A 14,559-nucleotide genomic window follows, 5' to 3' on the forward strand; every position below is an offset into this window, starting at 1 on the left:
GCCCAGGGTGGCACTGACCAGGCCAGCCGCACGGCGAGCGTTGTCTGATGGGGACGGGCTGCTCCCCGGCTGTCTGGGATGCCTGCGGATGTGGAGCATTTGAGGTGGTTAAAATGCCCATTTTGTTCAGCTTTGAGCAGCTCGGGCGGGCGCCACCGAGCAAGTCTCGCCCACTGTCCCCCAAGACCAGAGCGGCTCCAGCCGCGGACTGCTGCCTCGCTGCCCTCCCTCCCTCCCTGCCCTGCCCTGCCCTGCGCCTTCCCAGCCCGGCTCTCACGGCTTACAGCAGAGCGTGAGAGGAACTGCAACACTCGGGAGAGAAGCACAAACTGCACGTTTCACGCGGATGCTCCAAGCCCAGGGCACAGTCTCGGCCGTCGCCTGCTCCTCATCGGGACGAGCACGGGCCCCGGGGGAAGGGACGGCAGCGTCTGTGGGCCGGAAGTACAGCGAGGCGAGAAGGGGACCAAGGTCTTGGCTGCTCCCAGACACGCTGCCATGGCACGAGACCAGGGCGCGTCAGCCTGGAACAGGGCCGTCGGCACGTTACGGCCGGACAGGCCTGTCCACCGCCCCCGCCCTGCTCCTCCCTGCACCCACAGCAGCCTCCCAGTGACCCCCGCACCCACCAGACCCTCCCGGCTCCTCCCTGCACCCACCCCACCCGCCCGGCCCCTCCCTGCCCACTGTGACAGTCCTCGCAGCGGCTGCTGTGTCTGAGGGACGTTCCTCGCTGTTCTCGGGGCCCAGGGCCCCTCCCCGGCACTCGCCTGCAGGTGCCGCTGACCACCGCGTTCAGAGACAGGAAACTCCACCCGCCGAGGTCCGTGTCCCCGACGCCAGCGCCTCAGCCAGCCCGGAGGTCAAATGCAGGTGCCTCTTCAGGCCACAGTGGAATGCGTGGAGCTGAGACTCAGTTTCCCCACCCCCCGAACACTGCAGGGCTCTCAGCCCCTGAGGGGGCCCGGCTGTTCCGACCCCAGCGCTGCTCTGTCAGGCCGGCCTCCTCCTCCAGCCCAGCCCAACTGAGGCGCTTTGCTGTGACCGTCCTGGCTCCAGCGTGTAAAGCCGTCCAGGAGATGTGGCAGCCGGGGGACTGGCCGCCCGCTGCCCGCCTTTCCTCTGAGTGTGGGATTCCGGCTTCGCTGGCCCTTCATAGACCAGCCCTGTCGGACCCGCCCTTTCCACCGGCATCTCTGCGCCCAGGAGGATGCGGTGCTGGCACCCACGGGCTGTCCCGTTAGGGGCCGCAATCCTGCCTCGGTGCCAACCCACGAGCCCCCGGGGACGGCTCAGCCAATGCACCCCCATAGGGGCTGGCGACCGGCACCCCCTCACCTGCTCAGCCCGCAGCGTCTCCTGCTCCTGGTGGCGTTCTCCTCCTGGGTGACCGACACGGGCACAGGGAGCGCCACCGTGACCAGGACAGCAACCAACTGCCATCCTACATCCAACACGCAGTGGCAGGCAAGTGAAGGCGCTAGGGTGTCCACACACACGCATGAACATGCACACACACAGGCGCACACATGCGCACACACACATACATGCATACATGCACAAACATAAAGCACACACGCGCACACGTGCACATGCACACACACATGTGGGTACACATACACACATACATGCACACACGCCTAAACATACATACACACACGGGGACACACACACACACGCACACTGCATTATTTGTCTCTTTGTCAGTGTCACTTACAGCCTGTCCTTGGGTCGGTTGTGGAGATTTAAGTTGTGGCCTTGGGATTCTGCACGTGGATCGTTACGCAGATGCCAAGGGCCAAATTCTCTGTCTTGTTAATGACTGTAGCTGATTTCTAAAAATAAAGAGATGAGAGAAAGAAGAGCTCCAGCCGCCTCCGTCCGGTCGCAGGTGTCAGCGCCTCCCTTCACGTGTGTTTCTGGCACGTTCCTCTCCCGCCTGTGCAGTGGCTCCTGCAGTTCCCCGAGAGAAGTGCTCTTCACGGGCGAGACGCTAAGGGCAGGCGTTTCTTCGCGGTAGAGCCAAAAGCTGTTTCTCCGTATTCACGGGACGCGCGTGACTCCTCACGTGTCACCTGCCTCATCAGCGACCGTCTCGATTCCCGGGTCAGCACCGCCAGTACCTCCCCGGCAGTGGCCATCCCCAGCCGCCCCCGCTGTGGCCCGGACGTCCCTCCCCGAGCACGATCGCGCCCCATTTCCAGGGGGGCGTCTGTGGGGAGGCGGGTGGGCTGTCTGTGGCCGGGCGCAGGCAGGCTGGGGTGGAACGTGGTCCTCATGGCTCTGTGGGTCGTTCCTTGTTTCTCTGACACCGTCCAGGGGGTCCTCGGGGTTGGCATCTGCTCTGACTGATCCGGGACTTGGCGTGCAGAAGTGGGTCCTGCCCACGCGCCCGAGAGACCCTCTGGGGCTGGGGGTGCAGGTGGGGGTCTGGCTCACCACGGATGGGTCCCGGGAGCAATGGAAGCGGCAGGAAGGATGCAGGGCGCTGAGTCCCACTGCCCGGCCGTGCTGCAGACCCCAGGGCCGGGCCAGGACCGCCCTGGTGGTCTTCATGGCACGACCCTGAGGCTGATATCCACTTTGCGGTGGGAAGCCCGTTTTCTGTATGCTGCAGTGGGGGGGGGGGCGCGGGTCCCCAGTTCTCCCCTACCTGCCATGGCTGGCATGTCCACTGGACGGCCCCTTCATTCTCTCTTTCATGGGCTGTCACTCGGCATTGTGCTCAGGGCTCACCCTGGCCTTTCGCTCGGTGATCTCTCCTTGGGCTTTGCGGGCACTGTGTGAGATGCGGGGAGCCATTGAACCGGATCAGCTGCAGGCACACACAGCCCCTGGCCCTGACCCCCACGTGGAATAGCCCGTCTGCCCCCACGGCCCAGAGGGGCGGGCAGTGGTGTTGGGTAGACGGCAGGGCCTCTGCCTCTGGGCGCTGGGGGCCGGTGTGGCTCCGAGAGAAGTGCTCTCGCTCCAGCACTGGCCCTGCACTGGGGCCGCACCTGCCACGGTCTCCGCAGGGACAGCCAGGCCGAGATGCATGTCTGCTGGGTTGGGTACGTCCAAGCCTAGGGACTGGCACCCTCAGGACAAGGGGGACATTAGGGCGTAGAGGAGGCCCCCGGGAGGCCTCAGGGTGGTGGGAGCAGGACCCGGGACCCCAGCGGGCAGGAGCACGCAGGCAGGAGGCGGAGGAGACGTGGGCGCTGGGCGCGGTCGGGTCATGTCCTGGGGCAGCAGCCAGGTCTGACCCCATGTGCCCAGGCAATGGAGCAAGGACAACATGCCCTTGGGACGTGCACCTGGGCCTCCCTGTCCCCAGGGCCCTGGGCGGCAGCCCCTCCACTGGCTTTGGAGGGCGCGTCCCAGGCACCCAAGGGGCCTCTGTGGCTCCCACCTCAGCCTGTGCTCACGGCAGGACTCTGGGCAGCTGAAGGCCCCAGGCCTGGACAGAGGGGCCAGGCCTGACCTGATCCCGAGGGGGGGTGACAGCTGGGTGACCCACGCCCAGGGGTCACTCCTGGTCCTGCTCTCCATCTGCCAAGGAGGGCGCATCGCCAGGTACCCCAAGGCCAGACCCCCGGACCGCCCCCTCTATCCCCGCCTTGCCTTCCTCTGCGACTCACAGGCTGGGAATAAGGAATAAGGCAAATTCAAGGACTGAAGGTCACTTCTTTGTTGCTGTTGTTGTTATTCCTTTTGGGTCACACCTGGACATGCACGGGGATTCCTCCTGGCTCTGCACTCAGGAGTTACTCCTGGCGGTGCTCAGGGGACCCTATGGGATGCTGGGAATCGAACCCAGGTCGAACCCGGGTCGGCCGCGTGCAAGGCAAACGCCCGCCCCGCTGTGCTATCGCTCCAACCCCTAAAGGTCCATTCCTAAAAAACACAAGGACCTTTAAAATCTCTCCCTGCCGCGCCGTCCTCTCCGGCCTGATTCTAGAAATCCCTTCCAAGTGTTAATCCGTCACCCCTGCAAGCCACAGGCTTGATGGGCAGCGCCCTGTTGGGATAAAGCAGCCAAGGGCCCCGCTGCCCGCAAGGGCCACTGCCGTGTTGCAGGCCCGGGTGGGCCCCACGGCCGGCCTCCCTGCGTGAACCAAGGGTGCCCCAGAGTCTCCTCACTCTCCCGCTTCCTCAGAGCGCAGCCAGGCAAGGCGCCTCCTGGGAAGCCGCAGGGCTCTGAGGAAACGGAGCGGGCATCTCGTCAGACATTAGACGGCCACCAGCAGCCCTGTAGGGGCAGGCCTGAGAGGGGGTGTAGCGAGGAGGGGGAGGAGAGTACAGAGAGGAGGGGGGAGGGGGGAGGGGAAGAGGGTGTGGGGAGGAGGGCTTGGGAGAAAGGGGTGTAGGAGAAGGGGGGAGGGGGAAGAGGAGGGAGCAGGGAGGAGGGAGCAGGGAGGAGGGGAGGAGGAGACGGAGGAGGAGGGTTTTGGTGGAGGAGGGGTGTGGGGGAGGGGGGAAGGAGGAAGGTGTGGGGGAGGAGAGGTGTGGGGGAGGGGAGGAGGGTGTGGCAGGGAGGAAGGGAGGGAGAGGGCTTGGGAGGGAGCAGGGGTGCGGGGTGGGGTGGGGAGGGCCCTGTGAGGGTGGGAGCCCCCGCTTATGGCCAGTGCAGCTTTCAGGGCCCGGATGAGTGGTCCGAGACGCCTCTCTGTGTGCCGGGGCTATGGCCCAGGCAGCCAGGCATGTCCATCAGGTGAGCGTCCTGCCCAGGGGTGATGTCTGGATCCCTCTGGAAGTCATGGGCTGACAGGGCCCTGCCTCTGGCGGCTGGCGCAGGACCCCTGGACCCCCCCTGGCCTGAGTGAGGGCTGGGTCTGGTCCCGCTGGGTCCTGCCGGGGCACTGCCCTCCCTGCCCTCCCAGAGGAGCCGGAGCTGTCTGACCCCAGAACCTTCCAGAAAGCCGGCAGCGGGGGCAGGGGGGGGGGGGAGCCCTGCGTCAGGACACACCCTCCTTCCTTTGTCTGGGGGCATTTCGGGGAAGGGAAGGCAGGCAGGAAACCGAGTCTGCTTCTGCAACGCAGCTCAGAGCCTGGGCAACCTGGGCTTCCTGTTGCCCAACTCCTGCGTGTGGCGTTGCAGGGCTGGAGCCCAGACCAGGAGCCCCAAAAGGGCTGCAGAGGCGGGCGGGGTGGCCGGAGGCTGTGGCCGAGTGTCTCCCCGGTCTGCAGTGCCGTTTGTCAGAGTCTGTGACCACCGCTGTGGCTTCCTGAGCCTCGGTCACTGGGTCACTGGGGAGCGTCGGCTCCTGCATCTCAAGTTAGCGCTTTCTTCCCTTCGATTTTCTTCTGAGAGTCGGGACCGCCCCTGCAGCTCCGCGTTGGTGTCCAGGGTCCCCCCCCCCCGCAGGGGCGGCACTCGGACCCCACCACCACCACCACCCAGACCATCCCCCGCCCCATTTCCTCTCCTGAGCAGCCTTCAGCTTGGCACACCACACATGGCGGAGACTGGGGAAGCCTGTCCTCACGTCCGTGGTCCCTGAGCCTCCGTCCAGCTCGGGGAATGTCCACGAGCCTTGGGGGGCAACGTGTCTGTCTGTGGGGCCCGGGCAGGCCGGTGGCGTGTGAACCTCCCTGGCAGCGTGCTAGCTGCCGCCGTTCTCTCAATCAATCCATTTCCGAGTGTCAACATCTCCCCGTCCGCCTCAGTTAAAGCACTCCGAGGCTCCACCGCCAGTGACAGGCACCTAAATATTCCAGTCACAACGTCACCCGAGCAGCGGAAGTGCGGAGAGGAGCGTCTAACCGATGAGCGGGATCCGCTTAATCAGAACAGCGAAGACGAGCAAAGCAATCAAATTAGACATGATTGAGCGAGAAGTCAGACTCTGCTCCCGGGCCGAGGCGCCCCTGGCTGGGCCGTGGGTGCTGCCGGCTCCGAGCGGAACACGGGCCTGATCAGGAGGCGGGAACCGCTTCGCTCGGGATGCGAATAGCAAACGGTTTCCAGGAAGGAAAACAAGTCCAGGCGGTGAGGACGTGGGAGAGAGAAGCAGAGTCCCCGGGCAGGGGGGGAGAGCCGCCCGCGGCCCTGCTCTCAGCGGCCCACACATGCCAACGGTGGCTCGGTGGCCAAGGGAGATCTGGGTCCAGTAACGCTTGCGGTGTCCGGGGACTGTCCCCCCCATCTCGTGCTTTTTGCCGAAAACAGTGAAAATGGTTATTCGGGTCAATGCTTGTCTCTGGCCGCCAGATCGCAGGAGCAAGAGATGAAACCAAAGGGCCAAACTCCAAAGATCTTATCAGGGAAGGAAAGACAGCAAGATGCCGGTCGCCCCCGAGGGAGGAGGGGCGTGGGCGGGCTGCACTGAGGAGAGACCCCCCTCCCTTTAAAGGGGGTGTCAGGCACTGGCCCGGTGTTGGTCCGCTCTCTGGAGAATCCTATCTTGCCCTGATCTAAACGGGCCTGTTCGTCCGATCCCAACCTCTGCCTCTATTGGGTAAAAATCATCCGTACTAACTCCTTAAGAAAGAAGAAAGAGATGCCCAGATTTAACACAGGTCCGTCAGCTTTCATTTCGAACACGAAACACCAAATATTTCTATTAGAAAATAAAATTGGAGCGCAAAATCAGACCTTCAATATGAAAAGAGGAAAAAGCTGAGATTAGAGCATCAAAGCGATGTGCTACGTACATGAATTTGTTTCGACTTTGAAGGTAAGAGGAGATGACAGGGTGACAGAAAGGGGCCCGTGGTGTCTGGCCACGAATGCCGGACCCCTCGCTGCAGACGGAGACGGGCGCGTGGCGGGGGGATTCCCGAGTCCTGAAGCCCCCGCCCGTGAGGAAACCACCAGCCGCCCCTCGGCTCTGCAGCTTGGCCGCGGCTGCCCCAGGCCCGCGGAGCGGCCCGGGGCTGCGTGTGTGCAGGTGGGCGTGGGCCGGGGATGCCACCCTGAAGCCTCAGTGCCTCCTCAGCGTCCCGAGGAAGCGTCCTTCGACATTCACACCAGTCTTGCCTTCCGGCTGCCTCAGCAGCGCCACGGTAGAGGAAATCAGGACAAACGGCCGTTTTCAACATTAGGGCCAGTGACCTGAGAGTGAAAGAGAGTCACCCTGCAGGGTGTGTGTGTGTGTGGGGGGGGGGGCGTGTGTGGGTATCTGGGTGTGTAGTTGTAGGTGTGTGCGTGGGGTGTGTGTGGGTGTATGTGTAAGTGTGTGTGTGGATGTATGTATGGGTTGGGTGTGGGGCGTGTGTGGGGTGTGTGGGGGTGTGCGTGTGCATGGTAGTATGTGTGTGGGTGTCTGTGTGTGGGGGTGTGTGTAGGTATATGTGAGTGTGTGGGTATATGTGTGGATGTGTGGGTGGGTGTGAGGTTGGGGGTGCCTGTGGGGGGTGGACACTGACGGTCTCTCTCTGCTCCTCAAAGGTGCCCCATGCCCCATGGAGGGTGCTCAGTTCGGTCTCGGGTCCCTGCAGTGCTCACAGCCCCGAGTCCGTGCTGCCGAGAAGCCTCGGGAACTGTCACTGGGAGAGCCGGTGCGTGACTCCAGCCTCACATACAGCAGAGCTGGGAAGGCGGCTCTCCCTGCCTCCCTCCCTCCCTCCCTCCCTCCCTCTCTCTCCCTCTCTCCTTCTTCCTCCCTCCCTCCCTCTCCCCTCCCCCTTCTCGGAGTGGCTAAGGTCCTTTCTACCAGAGGGTGTCGCTGGCAACCCCTCTGCTCTCTGGGCAGCAGAAGCCGGTCCTAAAACAACCCACAGACGGGAAGTGGAGGACCCGGAGCTGCAGCCCTGGGCTGGCGTGCGGCTGGGCCTGCTTGGACCCTCAGCATCCAATGCAGTCCCCCGAGCACCTCCAGGAGTGAGCCCTCCCTGCCTGTGACTCTGCTGGGTGACCTCGGGGACCCACTCCCGTCTGCGGTGCTGCGCTGCTCACACGTGGCCCCACGTGGGGGTTCCCACGTCTCCTCAGGCGCGTGCTCAGGGGGCCCCACCCCCGTGGTGACCACGCGTCAGGCCCCACCCGCGGCCACAAGCACTCGGGTCGGCAGGAGACTCGCACCCAGGCCTCCTGAGCAGGCAGCAGGAGGGAGACCCCAGCCCCCCTGAGGGTGCCTCCTCCTGCTCTCTGCCGGCCGACCCAGGACGCCCGACCTGGTCGTGCTCAGGAGCACTTTGGCTGTGCTCGGGGTCATCGGTGGGGTCCACCCTGGACCAGGGTGTCTGCACACAGGGAAGCCCCGACCTACGGCCTCCTCTCTCCGCCCTCGGCTCGTTTCCAGGGGACAACTGGGTGCTGTGGGACACACCCCAGACCACTGCCCGCCCCTCCGTCTCAACACGGGACGGCCCTCGCCATCCTCTCACTGGCCGCCTGTCCAGCATGGGACAGCCGGCACCCTCCCATCCCCCTGCCCAACACGGGACAGCCGGCACCCTCGTGTCTGACTCTCCAACACAGGGTGGTCCGGCCCGCGCTGGCCCCAAACCTCTGTCTCCCTGAATTGACACTGGACAGACCCAGCACTCTGGGCAGTGAACTGGGCACCCCAGGGCCTCTGTGCTGGGGCTCCCGGGTCCCACCCGTCCTGGTCCCTGGGTGCGTGGCAGAGAGTCTTCCCTCCCACCCCAGCACCCAGTGCTGCCCCCAGCGCTCAGCCTCCTCCTCTAAGTGTCACGCAGCGCCCAGGGCCGCCTCAGATGTGGCAGGTGACGGGCACCCCCGGCCCCCCGCTCTCCCCCCTGCTGGAGAAGGGCTTCGTGAGCAGAGGCGGCTCTGGGCCTGCAGCCTCCAACCCCACACTCGGGGCCTCTGGGTCCCCGCCCCGGCAGCTCCAGGCCTGCCGGCCTCCCTCCTGGGCCCTTCTCGGGTGTCCTGCGCTGTGTCCCCGTGGGTCCCGCTGCAACTGCTCTGCCAGTCACACCCTTCCCTGCGCCCTGTTGTCACTGTGATTTATTGGGTCGCCTGGTGGCTTCAGATCTGCAGCCAGGCGCGGACTATCTTAAGTAAAACCACTGCTGGGGCCCATTGCCTGCTTTATTTCCTCTGACATTTATTTCATTGCTGAAGGGTCGACATTAAAATAATAGAAGCCCAGAGCGAAACTGGCCCACGAGCTCACGCCTCCTCCTAAGCGGTTCCATTTATCTGTGTCACCGTCCGGGTCTTGCTTGCCTGGCACCTCCCGGGGCTCTGTCCTGTGATCACAGGCAGCGGCAGAAGTCCGGGCACGGGGCCCCGAGGTGCCCCCGTCCCTCCTGCCATCCTCCCGGGACTCCGCCTCACCCCACCCCACCCCAATGCGGCGTTTTACCCAATGAAAGGTCATTTTATTTCTCGATTTGGCTGAGATTTCACTGTTTATAATTTACTGGTTTGGGGGCCACGCGTGGCCTTGTTCAGGAGTCACTCTCGGTGGGCTTGGGGGACCCTGCTGGGGGGGATTGAACTGGGTGGGGGGGTTGTTTTAGTTTTTTTAATTTTCAACTGATTTACTAACTTTATTTTTCACCAGTGCCACGTTGGTTTACAGGAGTACAAACCCTTGTTTTAGGGGCACAATGCCACCCACACTCACTCCTCAGCGCCCATGTTCTGACCGTAGTCTTCAGTTCTGGTGGAATCTTCAGTTGCTCCCCCAGACCCACTTCTGTGGTCGGAGATTAAGGATCCGTTTTTTATTTTTTGCTTTTTGGGTCACACCCAGCAATGCTCAGGGGTTCCTCCTGGCTCATGCGCTCAGGAATCACTCCTGGCGGTGCTCAGGGGGAACCCATGGGATGCTGGGAATCGAACCCGGGTCGGCCGCATGCAAGGCAAATGCCCTCCCCCCTGTGCTATCGCTCCAGCCCCAAAGGATCAGTTTTGATTGAACATTGTCCCGCTGGCCTGTTTGTCTATCTGAAATCAATGAAGAAGCTCGTCCCCGATGTGTCTTTCTCCTTCAAAGTTATTTCTCCCCCGACACCCTCCGGATCTATCCGTATTGTAGCAAAGTAGCTGACGTCGCCTGTTTTGCTGTGGAGTCCTGTTCCTTGGCTTCTCCGTCCCCTTCCCTGTTGCCGGAAACGTTCCCGGCCTTGTCTGTTGTGGGGAGCAGGGCGGCCGCGTAGGTGGGCACGGAGCTTTGCGGATTCCCGGATTTGTGCTCCTGAGACGGACCCTTAGAAGCAGAGATGCTGGGTCAGATGATTGCTCTATTCTTAGCATTGCGAGAAAACGTCCCAGTTTTCCTCAGAGCCTGGGCCAATTTGCATTCTGGAAGGATGGCGCCTTCTCACCAGCACCGGGTCTTCCTGGCCGTTCTCGGGTGTGAGGTGGCAGCTCCTCGTCACCCTAATCTCCCGATGCCTCGTGGGCCTGAGAGATTGCTGGTGTTCGCGGGTGTCCGGGGCCAACCAGGAGACTCCGTATAGAGACTGGTTCTCTCTGGAGTAAAGCGTTTCCACACACACACACACACACACACACACACACACACACACACACACACACACCCCTGACGCCGCCCCACACCCAGCTGCTGGCTCTGCTGGGGTCCTGAGTTCAAATCCCTCCCATGGGCTGCAGTGACCTTGATCCACAGCTGGTTCTTCTAGAAGGTTCTGAGATACTGGCAGGGCAGACGTCTTCTTGACGACAGCCTAAGAAGGGGCTTCCCCAGCGCCTCACCCCATCTTCGCTCTCTCTACTTGCTCTCGCCATCACGAAGCCACGCTGTCTGCTGTGTGTGGGTCTGGTCAACCCACACTCTGTCCACTCAGGGTAGCAGGACGCACCTGCACGCGTCACAGGGACTGGCTTTGTCGCTGTCCAGCGGCCACCTGGACTCCACCCTCTGGCCAGCCTGAGCGCACGACCCGGCAGCCCGAAGAAGAGATCAGTGATCCATGTGGAGACTCTGGGCCTGTCGGCTTGGTTTCTAAGGCGGCTTTGGGGAGCCATTTCTGGGTGAGGTTGGGAGGTTTGTTGCAGCCTCAGCAGGGTTCCCCGGGGACAGCCGTCCATGACCCGCAGTGACCGCCCAGAGTCTGGCCTGCAGCCAACAGGCGAGACCATCTCAGACCCAAGCCTTGCCGGTCACTGTGGTCAGCTTTGCCTTTATTTGGACAAACACTTTTTGACAAGAGCCAAAAGAGCCATCGAGGGTCTGAGGGACACCGCTGTTATGGTGAAAAGCTTCTAGGAAAGGCTTCCAGCTCTGCCGCCTGGTGCCCTGTTTGCTTGGGCTGTTCTGTGGAGCTATGCCAAGGCCAGGCCCCTCTTGATGGCCCCATGCCCCCCTGGGCTCCACAGTGCTACCCACACAGCCTCACAGCCACTGGGCAGGCCGGTCCCCCAGACGATGCTCAGAAAAGCCTGCGGCCTGGTGGGAGCAAGCTCAGGCCTCTGCTCAAACCTGTCCCTCCAGTGCTGGGGGCCACGCAACAGGCCACGCTTCTTGCTGTCCTGGGGTGACTCTGTGACTTCACGGCTCAGGAAACACCAAGGCCCAGCGTGAGGTCATGAATTCAATTGCTGAAATGCAGGCAGCCCCAAGTCTGGGGTCCCTGAGGAGGGGAGACAGGGACCCCGTGCGAGTGTGGCACCTTCGTTTTGCAATGGAAGCAGGCCAAGATACCCGGGCAGCTGCGGTGCAGCCTTGAGCACAGCCAGCCCTGAGCACTGACAGGAGTGAGCCCTGAGCACCTCCACGCGTGACCCGCAAACCTAAGCTACAAAATACCCCGGCAGCAACGTTCCTCAGCACTCCAGCCAGAGCCCAAGGCCCAGAGTGAGTCTCCGAGTCCAGACCAAGTTTTCCCAGCTCGTAGTTTGGACTCTCCGCCCCCGCCCCGCGCCAAGGCAGTCGAGGACCTTGCCCAAGGGTTGCTGTTATGGACGACGGCGACGCTTCAGCTCTTGAACTTTAGTGCAGACACAAGAAGCAATTGTGGCTGGAAGGACTTGAGGCGCTGTCTTGACCCCCTCTGATCACCTACTGGCACCCAGAACGCCCCACCCTTGCCCTTAAATGTAAACGTAAGGACGACGGTGTGTTTCCACTCTGTACGTCCGGGTGACCTACCGGGGAGTCACTGTCCAGCCAGGAAAAGGGGTCGCGGCACAGGGGAGTGGGAGAAAGTCCCCCACCACTCAAACAGAGGGAAAGGAGAAACGAATGTGGAACCTGAAGGAAACTGGCCCACAGCGACTCCGTCTCGGAGAGCCAGACCCCGTTTTGGGCCTCAGGGCCATGAGTTTCCCACCTCGTAAGAAAAGCCGGCCGGATCAAGTCTGCTGGAGGGGAAAGGGTGTTGCCCCATTCGCCCTCTCCTCTCTGGAAAGAAAGATGGCGGCCGCATAGGAGCCTTGTGGACAGCAGGCATGAGCCGGGGGAGCGGGGGCGACTAAAACCTCATGGGAAGGGGGGCGTTCCGGTCCGTCCTTCACGCCCTACCGAGGTCACCAGTTGCCCCCCACGAGCGGCTCTCCAGCACGGCCACAGCCCCAGAAGCACAAGGACTTAATGCAGAACCCAGCAGCTTGGAGCAGAAAAGTGAAAGGACTATGCGTTAATCCAGGCCATCATGTCTGCCCGGAGGGGAAAGGGTGTTGCTCCCTTCCGCCCTCCTCCCTCTGGAAAGAAAGATGGCGGCCACATGGGAGCCTTGTGGACAGCAGGTATGAGCGGGGGTGTGGGGGCGACTAAAACCTCATGGGAAGGGGGGCGTTCCGGTCCGTCCTTCACGCCCTACCGAGGTCACCAGTCACCCCCCACAAGCGGCTCTCCAGCACAGCCACGGCCCCAGAAGCACAAGGACTTAATGCAGAACCCAGCAGCTTGGAGCAGAAAAGTGAACGGACTATGCATTGACCCAGGCCATCAAGTCTGCCGGAGGGGAAAGGGTGTTGCCCCATTCGCCCTCTCCTCTCTGGAAAGAAAGATGGCGGCCACATGGGAGCCTTGTGGACAGCAGGTATGAGCCGGGGGAGTGGGGGCGACTAAAACCTCATGGGTCGGGGGGCGTTCCGGTCCGTCCTTCACGCCCTACCGAGGTCACAAGTCGCCCCCCGCGAGCGGCTCTCCAGCACGGCCATGGCCCAGGAAGCACAAGGACTTAATGCAGAACCCAGCAGCTTGGAGCAGAAAAGTGAACGGACTATGCATTGATCCAGGCCATCAAGTCTGCCGGAGGGGAAAGGGTGTTGCCCCATTCGCCCTCTCCTCTCTGGAAAGAAAGATGGCGGCCACATGGGAGCCTTGTGGACAGCAGGTATGAGCCGGGGGTGTGGGGGCGACTAAAACCTCATGGGAAGGGGGGCGTTTCGCTCCGCCCTTCACGCCCTACCGAGGCCACCGGTTGCCCCCCGCGAGTGGCTCTCCAGCACGGCCAGGACTCCAGAACACAGAAACCAATTTCTTAACTATCTGACTTTCAGTAGAAATACTTCCAGGGTCAATAGGTAAAAGAGCAGAAATCCAAAACCAACATTTAATTCTTGAACCCAGCCGTAGAAAGCAAATCACTTCACAATGCTTTTTCAACATGTCTGATTTGGGGGGGGGGGGGGGTAAACTCTAAATAATAGTGGTGAATCTTTTATTGAAACAATGAATCTAATCAAAGCAGATAGAGTGTTAACTAGAATTCATCTGCCTCACAGGGACGGGGAGGGGTGGGGGGTGGGGTTTTATTGGGGTTCTTCATGGTAAAAAATAAGTATTGGTAAAGGGAAATGTGTTTTATATTTGCATGACTGAGACATAAACCTGAAAGCTTTGTAACCTTTCCCACAGTGATTCAATAAATAAATTTTAAAAAAAAAAAGCCGGCCGGACCCCAAGGGCATGGACACAAACGTGTGTGCTCGGCTCACGGCCCTGGGAAAGCCCTGGCAGGGGCACCCGGGCACGTGGGCAGGAGGCCACGGGGCTGCCGAACCTCTCCCGGAGGGTGGGTGGGATCCAAGTGCAGGGAGGGGTCCCAGCTTCTGACCCCCCGTGCTCACTCCCCTGCGTGCGTGTGTTCTGGCGTGTGAATCATCCCTGAAACACCTGCCCCGTTTCTGCGAGTCTCAGTCGGCGGCTGAGTTCAAGCTTGTGGCCACTGAACAGAAAACAAATGAAAAGTAAATCTCACGCATCTGGGCCGGATGAGGCCTGACGGAGGCCCAGGTCGGCGCGGAAACTGCCCTCCGCGCAGCGTGCTCTGCCTGTCAGAACAGACGGGCTCCCTTGGGACCAGTTTCTGTCCCTTGAGAATATCTACCTTGTACCCGAGCCCTGGAAGTCAGTGATTGTGACAAAAACAAAACAAAAGGGACGAAGCATCCGCATTATCTTATCTTTGCCTGGAATTCATTCCCTCCCTCTGTTGCCAAGTGCTTGTAAGTCTCTGGAAAATTTCCATCTAACTGATGAACAGTTTCAAGGACAGTTTTGAAGTAGCTCGAATGATAATAGCAAGATCCTCCTCGATTAAGTAAACACGAGGCCAAACGCTTTATTTAAATTGCATCCCAGCAAATTATGAAGATTTTGCTTTTATGAACTCAGTTAAGAGATGGACCCTTCTCCGTGATGTTCGGAAACTAATGCTGAGTGTCACGAAGTGCAAGGGGTCCCGTCC

The sequence above is a fragment of the Sorex fumeus genome, unplaced genomic scaffold (assembly GCF_029834395.1).
Source record: "Sorex fumeus unplaced genomic scaffold, SorFum_2.1 ptg000193l, whole genome shotgun sequence".
In the NCBI taxonomy this organism is placed as follows: Eukaryota; Metazoa; Chordata; class Mammalia; order Eulipotyphla; family Soricidae; genus Sorex; species Sorex fumeus.